The sequence below is a fragment of the Bombina bombina genome, chromosome 4, assembly GCF_027579735.1.
Source record: "Bombina bombina isolate aBomBom1 chromosome 4, aBomBom1.pri, whole genome shotgun sequence".
In the NCBI taxonomy this organism is placed as follows: domain Eukaryota; kingdom Metazoa; phylum Chordata; class Amphibia; order Anura; family Bombinatoridae; genus Bombina; species Bombina bombina.
Window position 1 is genome coordinate 116,699,141 of NC_069502.1, and position 13,154 is coordinate 116,712,294.

The 13,154-nt window shown below is 36.9% G+C and overlaps 1 protein-coding gene across 1 annotated transcript in view; it reads right to left on the minus strand.

Moving 5' to 3' along the window:
- LOC128655987 (adhesion G protein-coupled receptor F5-like) overlaps positions 1 to 11,679 on the minus strand; it is a 194,214-nt gene extending 182,535 nt beyond the window's left edge. The window contains exon 1 of the mRNA XM_053709613.1: positions 11,498 to 11,679. The gene's annotated coding sequence lies outside the window, so the exon portion shown is untranslated. The remainder of the gene's footprint in view (positions 1 to 11,497) is intronic.
- Positions 11,680 to 13,154: the final 1,475 nt, after the last annotated feature.

The window sequence follows — 13,154 nt, forward strand, 5'->3', positions numbered from 1 at the left end:
GTGTGTGCCATATAGTGGTTTTCTTTTTGGTTATCTCAAGATTTATATGATCCTAAAATTCAAGTTCTATAAGAGGTTGAGAAAGCTCTTGGCTATTATGGGAAGAAAATAATCATATCAAGTGGTAATTATGGTGGCAAGTATGAGAATAATCACACATTTTAAGGTTGTACACGGCAATTTTGTATACAGAGATCTGAAAAGGCATCAATATATATTTCCCATAAATATCTACCTCTAGAGATCTAATATCCTACTTTTCAGTAGGGATCGGTAAATGTTTTGCAACATTAAAAATATTAAACAAAATTTTAACACTTTTATTCATTAATTTCAAATTTTGAATGTTTGTACAACAGTCTAACATTAATTTAATGTAATAGTATTTCAAATGCTCTCTTTAAATGTAATATTCACATAATGCAATATTCAAAATATAAAAATTTCAATTTGAATGTTTCTATCTATTACGTATAAATTTACTAAATTCCCTACCACATGAACTATTGAAGTTCTGAATGGTATTTCTTAAAGGGACACTGAACTGTGATTCAGATAGAGCATGCAATTTTAAGCAACTTTCTAATTTACTCCTATTACCACATTTTCTTCATTCTCTTGGAATCTTTATTTGAAAAGCAAGAATGTAAGTTTAGATGCCGGCCCATTTTTGGTGAACAACCTGGGTTGTTCTTGCCGATTGGTGGAAAAATGCACCCACCAATAAACAAGTGCTGTCCAGGGTCTGAACCAAAAGATGGCAGCTCCTTAGCTTAGATGACATTTTTTTCAAATAAAGATAGCAAGAGAACGAAAAAAAAAATGATAATAGGAGTAAATTAGAAAGTTGCTTAAAATTGCATGCTCTGAATCACGAAAGAAAAAATTTGTGTTCAGTGTCCCTTTAAATCGAATGTTACCTTCAACATTTCAAATGTGAATATTTAATCTAATTATGAACATTCAAAATCGAAAGTAACATTTAAAAACCAGAAATAACATTCGATTACCAAACTTTAAAGGATTTTCATTCTAAGTGAGTCAGTCAATATCAGACCCAGACCACTCCTATCCTCTGTCTCTGTGAGGTAAGTAGCAGGCAGGCTTAGTAAGGTCAGTTGCCAGGCTAGTAGGTTGATATGCCACTAAAAATGTTCTCTCTTTTTGCTTTTTCAATCACAAATATAAATTATTAAATGTCTTCACCTATAGATAATCATTTAAATATAAATATCCTGGAAAGTTTTTAAATTAACTTTGTTCTACTTTTATATAACACCTGCATGGCGTGGTATATAAAAGAATTAAAAAAATACATAGAAATCGTAGCAATATTGCTTTTTCACATAATATTTCCCCTATAAACAAATCGTACATCAATTATCTGGTGAATAACTCAAAGTGTGCAAATATTTAATCAACGATAATTATTAAAAGGATATGAAATCCAAAACGTTTCTCTTTCATGATTCAGATAGAATGCGATTTTGAACAACTGTCTAATTTACTTCTATTATCAAATTTTCTTCATTCTCTTGGTATCTTTTGTTAAAAAGTTGGGACATATAGTTAGGAGCCGGCCCATTTCCGGAGCACTATATGATAGCAGCTTTGCAAGAATGGTATCCATTTGCAAGAGCACTATATGGCAGCACTACTTCCTACCATGTGATGCTCCAGATGCCTACCTAGGTATCTCTTCAACACAGAATATCATGGGAAACGGAGCAAATTTGATAACAGAAGTAAACAAAATCACAAAAGAAAATGTTTTGGTTTCATATCCCTTTAACAAAAAAGCTGACAAATGAGTATGAATTATTTGGTAAAGAATAAATTAACATTTATAGAGCAAATCATTTAGCGGTTTCATGACAGATACTTTAACTAAGTATTCTAAAAAAGTATCTATTATGAAAGACCTTCCAATAACCCAAAGAGGCCAGTTTGTGAGCATAAGTTAAAAAGCATTAAACCGTTGGCAACAACTACAGTAGTATGGTTACTACTGACCCTACTGTTTTTCCTCCTTTGCCTACAGCTCTCTTTAAAACCACTCTTATTTTAATCCATTACAGAAGCCAGTTAGTAAAGCTCAGCATCTTTATACTGGGCGCTGCCATCTTGGTACAAACGTATTGTTGCATCCTGTGACAAAAGCGGTGCACTTTATCATGGCTTTTGACAGCAGTACGTTGCACTTTGGATTAGCTCGCACCCTAGAAAGCAGAAGAGTTACACATAGTTTTGCAGGTTATTTTTTTCTTAACACCATTTAAAGGTTACATAAACATAAAAAAAAATACCACAGGAACATAGAAAAATGTAGCAAAAATGTAGATTTTTAGGTTTGTATTCTGCGGCTAAACTGAGGTGCTGTAGAAGATGTGAAAAAAAGATGGGGATTTGTACCTGTATCTGTGTATTCTATTACATATAATTTTAGATGCATACATTTTTTTCTTCTGTACTTAATTTAAAAAAATAAAATAAAAAATGTCTTTATATCTTTATTAACCCCTGCAAATTGCCCCTTTTCACACAAGCATCTCCAGAGAGGACTTTAACTGTCTTACATACATGTATAGACATGTATCACAATGTTAAAAGCCCTTTGCCTGACTTTTTTTCTAACACCTGAGACCTCATATCTTTGAGCCCTTATAACTTTTTTGTGCAATATATTAAAATAATTTATTAGATAGTTTTATTATGAGTAACTATACTGTGTAATGTATTTCTCTTGTTAAGTGTATCCAGTCCACGGATCATCCATTACTTATGGAATATATTCTCCTTCCCAACAGGAAGTTGCAAGAGTCCACCCACAGCAAAGCTGCTATATAGCTCCTCCCCCAACTGCCATATTCAGTCATTCTCTTGCAAGCCTCAACATAGATAGGAGGTCGTGAGAGTCTGGTGTTTTATACTTAGTTTATTCTTCAATCAAAAGTTTGTTATTTTTAAATGGCACCGGAGTGTGCTGTTTATCTCAGGCAGTATTTGGAAGAAGAATCTGCCTGCGTTTTTCTATGATCTTAGCAGACGTAACTAAGATCCATTTGCTGTTTTCACACATTCTGAGGAGTGAGGTACTTCAGAGGGGGAATGGCGTGCAGGTTTTCCTGCAGATAAGGTATGTGCAGTAAAATATTTTTCTAGGAATGGAATTGACTAAGAAAATACTGCTGATACCGAAGTAATGTAAGTAAAGCCTTAAATGCAGCGATAGCGACTGGTATCAGGCTTATTAATAGAGATACATACTCTTATAAAAATGTGTTTTAAAACGTTTGCTGGCATGTTTAATCGTTTTTTAACGTACATTGGTGATAACACTGTAATGTTGGTATAGCCTTAAATGCAGTAAAAGCGACTGGTATCAGGCTTATTAATAGAGATACATACTCTTGTAAAAATGTGTTTTAAAACGTTTGCTGGCATGTTTAATCGTTTTTTAACATATGTTTGGTGATAAAACTTATTGGGGCCTAAGTTTTTTCCACATGGCTGGCTTAAATTTTGCATAGAAACAGTTAACTGAAGCTTCCCACTGTTGTAATATGAGTGGGAGGGGCCTAATTTAGCGCTTTTTTGCGCAGTTAAAATTACAAAATGAATCATCCAGATTCCCTCAGCAGTCCCATGAATACTACAGGACATTTCTAAAGGGCTAAAAAGACTTCCAAAATCGTTTATAGGGAAGGTAATCCACAGCTCTGCTGTGGCAGTTTTGTTGTGTCTGTTTTTAAAAAACGTCTGTCGTTTTTTTTTTATCTGTTTTTTGCATTAAAGGGGTTAATCATCCATTTGCAAGTGGGTGCAATGCTCTGTTACCTTATTACATGTACTGTAAAAATTTCGTTTGTTTTACTGCCTTTTTTTCACTGTTTTTCAAATTTTGGCAAAATTTTTTCTCTTAAAGGCACAGTAACGTTTTATATATTTGCTTGTTAACTTGATTTAAAGTGTTTTCCAAGCTTACTAGTCTCATTATTAGTCTGTTCTAACATGTCTGACATAGAGGAAGCTCTGTGTTCATTATGTTTTAAAGCCATGGTGGAACCCCATCTTAGAATGTGTACCAGATGTACTGATTTCATGTTAAACAATAAAGATCATTTTTTGTCTTTAAAAACATTATCACCAGAGGATTCTGTCGTGGGGTAGTTATGCCGACTAACTCTCCCCACGTGTCAGACCTTTTGACTCCCGCTTTAGGGACTCACGCTCAAATGGCGCCAAGTACATCAAAGGCACCCATAGCGTTTATTTTACCAGGGGATTCTGTCGAGGGGAAAGTTATGCCGACTAACTCTCCCCACGTGTCAGACCCTTCGACTCCCGCTTCAGGGACTCACGCTCAAATGGCGCCAAGTACATCAAGGGCGCCCATAGCGTTTATTTTACAAGACATGGCAAAGGTGGTGAATAATACTCTGGCAGCAGTATTAGTCAGACTACCTGAAATTAAAGGAAAGCAGATAGCTCTGGGGGTAGATACAGAGCATACAGACGCTTTAAGAACCATGTATGATACTACCTCACAATATGCTTAGTCTGTGGGTGATTTTTTTGACTCAGGGAAGATGATTTAACCTGATTCTGATATTTCTACATTTAAAATTTATGCTTGAGAACCTCCACTTGTTGCTCAGGGAGGCTTTGGCTGCTCTGAATGAATGTGTACAATCGCAGGGCCAGAGAAATTGTGTAGACTGGATAAATAATATGCTGTGCCGGTGTGTACTGATGTTTTTCCAATACCTAAAGAGGTTTACTAAATTTTTTTTAATAAGGAATGGGATAGACCAGGTGTGCCGTTCTCTTCCCCTCCTATTTTTTAGAAGAATGTTTTCTAATAGTTACCACCACACGGGACTTCTGGCAGACAGTTCCTAAGGTGGAGAGAAGAGTTTCTACTCTAGCTAAGCGTACCACTACCTCTGGCGAGGACAGTTGTGCTTTTTAGATCCAATGGATAAAAAATGTTTATTCAACAGGGTTTTATCCTGCAGCCCCTTGCATACATTGCTTCTGTCACTGCTGCTGCGGCGTTCTGGGTTGAGTCTCTTGATGAGGCTTTACAGTTAGCGACTCCATTGGATGAATATATTTGACAAGCTTATGCTAGCCAATTCCTTTGTTTTCTGATGCCTTTGATCATTTGACTAGACTAACGGCTAAGAATTCTGTTTTTTACTATACTGGCGCGCAGAGCGCTATGGCTTATATCATGGTCAGCTGTCGTGACTTTAATAAATAAGCTACTTAACTTCCCTTCAAGGGGCAGACCCTATTCGGGCCTGGTTTGAAGGAGATTATTGCTTATATCACTGGAGGAAAAGGTCATGCCCTTCCTCAGGATAGGTCCAAATCAAGGGCCAGAAAAAGGTCTAATTTTCGTGCCTTTTAAAACTTCAGGGCAGGTGTGGCATCCACTTCCTCTAAGGCAAAACAAGAGGGAATTTTTGCTCAGTCCAAGGCGGTCTGGAGACAATCGGACCTGGAACAAAGATAAGCAGGCCAAGGAGCCTGCTGCTGCCTCTAAGGCAGCATGAAGGAACGGACCCCTATCCGGTAACGGATCCTATAGGGGGCAGACTTTCATTCTTCGCCCAGGCGTGGGCAAGAGATGCCCAGGATCCCTAGGCATTGGAATTTATATCCCAGAGATATCTTCTGGATTTCAAAGATTCCCCCCCAAAAAAAGGGGAGATTTCGCCTTTCACAATTATCTGCAAACCAGATAAAGAAGGAGGCATTCTTACATTGTGTACGAGATCCATCCAGTTCCAAGAAAGGAACAGGGACAGAGTTTTTACTCAAATCTGTTTGTGGTTCCCAAGGAGAGGGAACCTTCAGACCTATTTTGGATCTAAAGATCTTAAACAAATTCCTCAGAATTCCGTCATTTAAGATGGAAACTATTCGTACCATCTTAACTATGATCCAGGAGAGTCAATAGAGGACTACAATGGATTTGAAGGATGCTTATCCTCACATTGTGATGCATAAAGATCACCATCGTTTTTCAGGTTTGCCTTTCTAGACAGGCATTACCAGTTTGTAGCTCTTTCCTTTGGGATATCTACAGCCCCAAGAATCTTTATGGAGGTTCTGGGGTCGCTTTGGCGGTCGGGGCATAGAAGTGGCCCCTTATTTAGACGACATCCTGATACAGGCGTCAAACATCCAAATTGCCAAGTCTCATACGGACGTAGTACTGGCATTTCTGAGATCACATGGGTGGAAAGTGAACAAGGAAGGAGTTCTCTATCTCCAATCTCAAGGGTTTCCCTCCTAGGGACTCTGATAGATTCTGTAGAAATGAAAATTTACCTGACGGAGTCCAGGTTGTCAAAGTTTCTAAATTTCTGCCGTGTTTTTCATTCCATCCGCGCCCTTCGGCGGCTCAGTACATGAATGCAATCGGCTTAATGGTAGTGGCAAGGGACATAGTACCGTTTGCACGTCTACATTTCAGACCGCTGCAACTATGCATGCTCAGTCAGAGGAACGGGGATTACACAGATTTGTCCCGCTGTTAAACCTGGACCAAGAGACCAGAGATTCTCTTCTCTGGTGACTATGTCGGGTCCATCTGTCCAAGGGTATGACCTTCCGCAGGTCAGATGGGACAATTGTTACAATAGATGCCAGCCTTTTAGGTTGGGATGCAGTCTGGAACTCCCTGAAGGCTCAGGGATAGTGGACTTAGGAGGAGACCCTCCTTCTAATAAATATTCTGGAACTGGGAGTGATATTCCATGCTCTTCAGACTTGGCCTCAGTTAGAAACTCTGAGGTACATCATACTCAGTCGGACAATATACACGACTGTGGCTTACATCAGCCTTCAAGGGGGAACAGAAGTTCCCTGCGATGTTAGAAGTCTTACAATAATTCACTGGACAGAGACTCACTCTTGTCTATCAGCTATCCATATCCCAGGTGTTGAGAACTGGGAGGTGGATTTTCTAAGTCGTCAGACTTTTCTTCCGGGGGAGTGGGATTTCCTCCGGAGGTCAAGATCAAGCAGGAGAGGGCTTTGGTGTTTTTGACAGCGCCTGCGTAGCCACGCAGGACCTGGTATGCAGATCTGGTGGACATGTCATCCCTTCCATCACGGTCTCTGCTTCTGAGACAGGTCCCTCTACCTCAGGGTCCTTTCAACCATCTAAATAGAATCAATCTGAGATGGACTGCCTGGAGACTGAACGCTTGATGTTATCAAAGCATGGCTTCTCCGAGTCAGTCATTGATACCTTAATACAGACATGAAAGCCTGTCTCTAGGAAAATTGAACATAGATATGGTGTAACTATCTGATTGTTATGAATCCAAGGGTTACTCATGGAGTAAAGTCTGGATTCCCAGGATATTATCTTTTCTCCAAGATGTTTTTGAGAAAAGGGTTGTCAGCTAATTCCTTAAAAGGGACAGATTTTTACTCTGTCTATTTTTTTGCACAAGCGTCTGGCAGGTATTCTAGACGTTCAGGCATTTGGTCAGGCTTTGGTTAGATCCAAGCCTGTGTTTAAAACTGTTGCTCCGCCATGGAGCTTAAACCTGGTTCTTAAGGTTCTTCAAGAAGTTCCGTTTGAACCTTTTTTGTTCCATTGATATCAATCTTTATCTTGGAAAGTTCCTTTTGGGTAGCTATTTCCTCGACTCGTAGAGTCTCCAAGTTATCTGTGTTACAATGTGATTCTCCTTATTGGGTCCTTCGTATGGATAAGGTAGTCCTGCGTACCAACCTGGGTTTTTTCCTAAGGTGGTATCTAACAAGAACATCACTCAAGAGATAGTTGTTCCATGCTTGTATCCTAATCCTTCCTCAAAGGAGGAACGTCTATTACACAATATTGGACGTGGTTTGTGCTTTAAAGTTTTACTTACAAGCTACTACAGTTTTCATCAAACGTTCACCTTGTTTGTTGTCTATTCTGGACAGAGGAGAGGTCAAAAGACTTCAGCAGCCTCTCTGTCTTTTTGGTTAAAAAGCATAATTCATTTAGCTTATGAGACTGCTGGACAGCAGCCTCCTGAAGGGATTACAGCTCATTCTACTAGAGCTGTGGTTTTTCACTTGGGCCTTTTTTAAATGTGGCTTCTGTTGAACAGATTTACAAGACGGAGTCTTGGTCTGCGCTTCATACTTTTTCAAATTTAACAAATTTGATACCTTGCTTCTTCGGAGGCTATTTTTGGGAGAAAGGGTTTTTTACAGGCAGTGGTAACTTCCGTTTAGCTACCTGCCTTGTCCCTCCCATCATCCGTGTACTTTAGCTTTGGTATTGGTATTCCATAAGTAATGGATGATCCGTGGACTGGATACACTTAACAAGAGAAAACATAATTTATGCTTACCTGATAAATTTATTTCTCTTGTAGTGTATCCAGTCCACGGCCCGCCCTGTCACTTTAAGGCAGGTAATTTTTTCATTTGAACTACAGTCACCACTGCACCCTATGGTTTTTCCTTTCTCTGCATGTTTTCGGTCGAATGACTGAATATGGCAGTTGGGGGAGGAGCTATATAGCAGCTTTGCTGTGGGTGGACTCTTGCAACTTCCTGTTGGGAAGGAGAATATATTCCATAAGTAATGGATGATCTGTGGACTGGATACACTACAAGAGAAATAAATTTATCAGGTAAGCATAAATTATGTTTTTTGGTGTGTTTTGTGACACTTTTTTGTTTCTTTAAACAGTTAACCAGAGCTCTCAGGACGCAGTAATCATTGTAGCGTAAATCGTGATTGCGCTCAAGCAATCGTGTTTACCTTCAACTTGTAATCCGTTCGGAAAATCTGACGTACGCGAACACCCGCACTATAACCCTCATCACTTGCACATAATTTAGCGCTCCACTCGTAATCTCTTAATTTTGCAATAATTGTCCAGTAATTTAACTCTGAATACTGTGTTTTTCTTTTTTTTCCCCCATTGTCCCCAGAGATGCTGTATTACATACCGCAGGATTCTGAGTTCTATCACTGCAACGTGAAATTCAGTGATTGTGTGATCTGTGTAAAAGCTAATTTATCTGTTCTTAACTGTCCATAGCAAAGGTCATACAATAAACAATAAGCAGCTTTACAAGAGGTATGCCCCTGGTCTACAAAACAAGGCAAATTTTCCTAACAAATTACAGTTTTAAGAAAACATTTTATCATATACACAATGCATATTTAGAAATAGCATGTCCATTTAAGGTTTGTTTTTAGCTCATCATTTTATAAAACAATTATTCAATATGAAAACACAAAATCCGAAAATAAATGATAAAACAATACCAATATTAGTAGCTATGCCATCATTTACATAGGTGTAAAAAAATTAATAAAAAGGAACGTGTTACTCCGATGAGTGAGTCCCTTCAGTAGCGCGATCTACCCCTGAAATAGGAGGAGAGAGTTCATACTCTTTCCTCCTCTGCTCCGTTCCCTATCTTTCTTCCCCACCTCCCCACCCTTTTTTTTTTTTTTTCCTCTCCCTCTGCCTCCCTCTTTCTTCTTTGTATCTCTTCCTTTATTCCCTATCTGAGGGAGATGTGTATAATCCCTATTTATTCAGTTGTCTGACAAATTTGTACGTGGGCTCTGTTGGCTCACTTTCTATTCACCCCTCTTCTAGGGCCAAATAATGCCCGATACCTACCTTTTTTTTTTTCTCTCTTTGTTTCAATATTGACTACTATGAGACTGCACACTTATGACACATCTACTTTACTATTTTTGATTATTCCAATATATGCAATGTATACTTTTGTAAACCAAACATACTGTTATACTATGTTATCTGTTATGTTCTGATGTAATGCTACTCTAATATTACTGTACAGTGCATTTCTATTCAATAAAGAAAAAAAATATTTAAAAAAAAAAAAAAAAAGAGAACGTGTTAAAAATGTGCATACTTCTTTCAGATTTGTTAGAAATCAAAAAAGAGACTACCGTGAGATATATTTTGCAAATCTCTTTGGCAGTTTTGCATTTTTTTTTGCAAAGAAAAAAAAACAAAAAAAAAAAAAAGTTTTTTTTTAATTATTTTTTTTTTTTATAAATATTGTTTAGCTAAAAAGTATATAATCTTACCTATGATGGGGAGGGAATGCCACATTATTGCTTCAAGGGACATGAAACACATTTTTTTTTTATTTCATGATTTACAAAGAGCATGCAATTTTAAACGACTTTCCAAAATCTATTATCCAATTTGCTTCATTCTCTTATATCCTTTGTTGGAAAGCATGTCTAAATAGGCTCAGGAGCTGCATATTGGTGATTGCCTCGTGTGATTGGCTCAACTATGTGCATTGCTATTTCTTCAACAAAGGATATCTAAAGAATGAAGCAAATTAGATAATAGAAGTAAATTGCAATGTTCAAAATTGTATTCTCTATCTGAATCATGAATGCAATTTTTTTATTTATTAACACCTTGGTTACCATAATGGACTGTGACACATTGCAAATTCATTTTAATATGCAATATCAATTTTATGGTCACAAATTAAATTTATTTCTAACATTAAGTAGCAAAAAATCTAAATATAGGAATCAGAGAAACTGAATAATAAAACAAAAATTGTTAAATACAGTAGCCTCTGCATAAATATGTATATAAAACAGAATAAAATGTAAAAAAAAAAACCAACAAATTCAACGTAAATATAATGTACACTGAAAATACAAGGCTTACTTACTATGCACATAACAAAACTATCTATTACAAAAGTAATACTTGGTAAACAAATGCAAATTTCAAATTGGACGGGAAGTTAATTAATAGACAACATTTAGTGCATTAGATATCTTAATATATTTTAAGGTTGTTGTATACATTTACAAGTCAGAGCACAAACTAGGAAGAAAGCATTATATATTATAATATCACAACAGACACTATACTAACCACTTACAGTCTTGAGAATACTGGACAGCAGATTAACCAAACCCAAAGAAGAAATCACATATTTACTAACAAACAGGTAAACTAAAATTGCAAATTAAAATTGATAAAAAACAAAGCAATTCATCTAGCTGTAATATTACACAGACAGGTTATCTGTTTTTTGCAGTTATGCTGTATGCTCATAGAAATCCCTGGGACAATTATTTTTGCTTAGGGTAGCTATATCCCATGGTGCTGCTTGGGGGATATGTCTGTACTATTTTGCTATTGTAGTTTTGTTTTGCTCCCTACGCAACAGAAGTTCCTTAAGCACATTTCAGCATCAACTGTAAAACCTAAAGTGCAAACTCCGCTATAAATGTGGCTACCAGCTAAAGCTTATCAAACAAAAGATAGATAGAAAAAAAAAAAAAAAACACACACAAAGTAAGATGCTTCACTTAAATACACAGTCTGAGTGATTGTGCCCATAGAGATCTGCCTGATTTGCCAAATCTGACTCTTTCATTCTATGTACATATTGGAATCAATTGATGATAGAGATTATCAAGCAACATAAAAAGACAGTTACCTACCTCTCAGCTTTATATATCAAATTCTCATTTAAAAGTCATCGGAGGTCTAAATTCCGTACTCCATTATATTCTGCAGATTCTTTCAAGAAAAACTGCATTGTGCATTCTAATTTTGTTAACAAATCTAAAGCCACAGTCCCATGGTTGTGTTAGGTTGTTACGTGACTGCTTTTAGATCTCTTCTGAGGATCTCATACAGTGTGTTTAGCTGAGCATAGTAGCAATAGGAACCCCCTATTCATATTTTACTGAATACACTTCCTGATGACGTTAGGTAGCTGAGGAATGTCTGTTGCGTTTCCCTCAGATATCTGTGCACTGCTAAAGTGGAATAACTTGTTTTAGTGTCCTATGAATTTTTTTGTGAGAGAAATCAGGGAGACAGTACCTGGACAATCAGGTCTTACAAGCTTACACTTAGATAGCATGTGGTTATCTTTTTTTTCTTGATTTAAATGAATAGAAAGGTCAAAACTGAAATGTGCATGGGTGCATTCTAAATAAAAGCATTTTTGCAATTTATACTCCCATTATCAAAATTCTTCAAGTAAACGTTATTACTATTTTTCAGTGGCATACACACATATGCTGTGAGGGCCGTGCAATAGCATTCAAACACAATACCCGCTCAGAGCGCTGGTGATGGTGGTGTGTTGCGTCTGAAGCCTTATATAGTGTCGTACAACCTACTGCTGAGCTCAGAGATTGTGGTGTTTGAATACTGGTGCAGAGACTCTCACAGTATATGTGTGTATGCTGCGGAAAAACAGCAATAACCTTTACTGGAAGCCATTTTTGCTAAAAGGAAGTATATTGCAAAAATTATTATATTTAAAATTGAAATGTTTCTAGACACAGTTAAATTTTGACCTTTATCTATCCCCTTTGCTTTGACAATGTCATGATTCTCCAGCATACATATGATTAAAAAACAACAACAAAACTACTATGTAGGCAAAGCTGTAAGATTTTACAGGAATTTATAAGCTTGAGGTTATGAAACATTAAAGTTGTTAGTTAAAAGTTAAGATGTATTTTTCAAATACCTGAACTATGTAGACAGACACTTTAGGTTATAAAATAAAAATGTAAGCACTAAAAATAGGGAATACAATGATTCAATAACAATTTAGCACTAGGAAAAAGGCATTCCATAAAAGGAACCCACAACAAGTAAATACCCTCAACGGGACAGTGAGATTTTTATATATCCTTAGTATATATGGGGATTCAAGTTCTGCACTGCAAAGCATCTGCATACAAGTAAGTTTAAAGGCATTCAAAATGTTTTTGTTAACAAATATATCCAGATATGCTCCTTAAGGACCCCCACAGGTTTTTACATGTTTGCCAAGATTAGTGCATGAGCTCAATTGCATATGGCCTCTGATTGGCCAAATCTGAGCAACCACAGTGTAGCATGTAGCTCAGACAAGCAAACAGCAGCATACCTTCAAGTGACAGTGTGCTGTAAAATAATTTTTCCCTTAATGTGTTACCAATGAATTGTTATACCAGCAGTATAGTATAAAATGTATAAGAAATGGCTAATTTTTGGTTTATTTTTGTATATGAAATTGCTGTTTTTGTCCTTTAAAATGGGTCGAGCTTGCAGGGAAATTAGATCTTATACTATCACTTTCTGTACACACACATG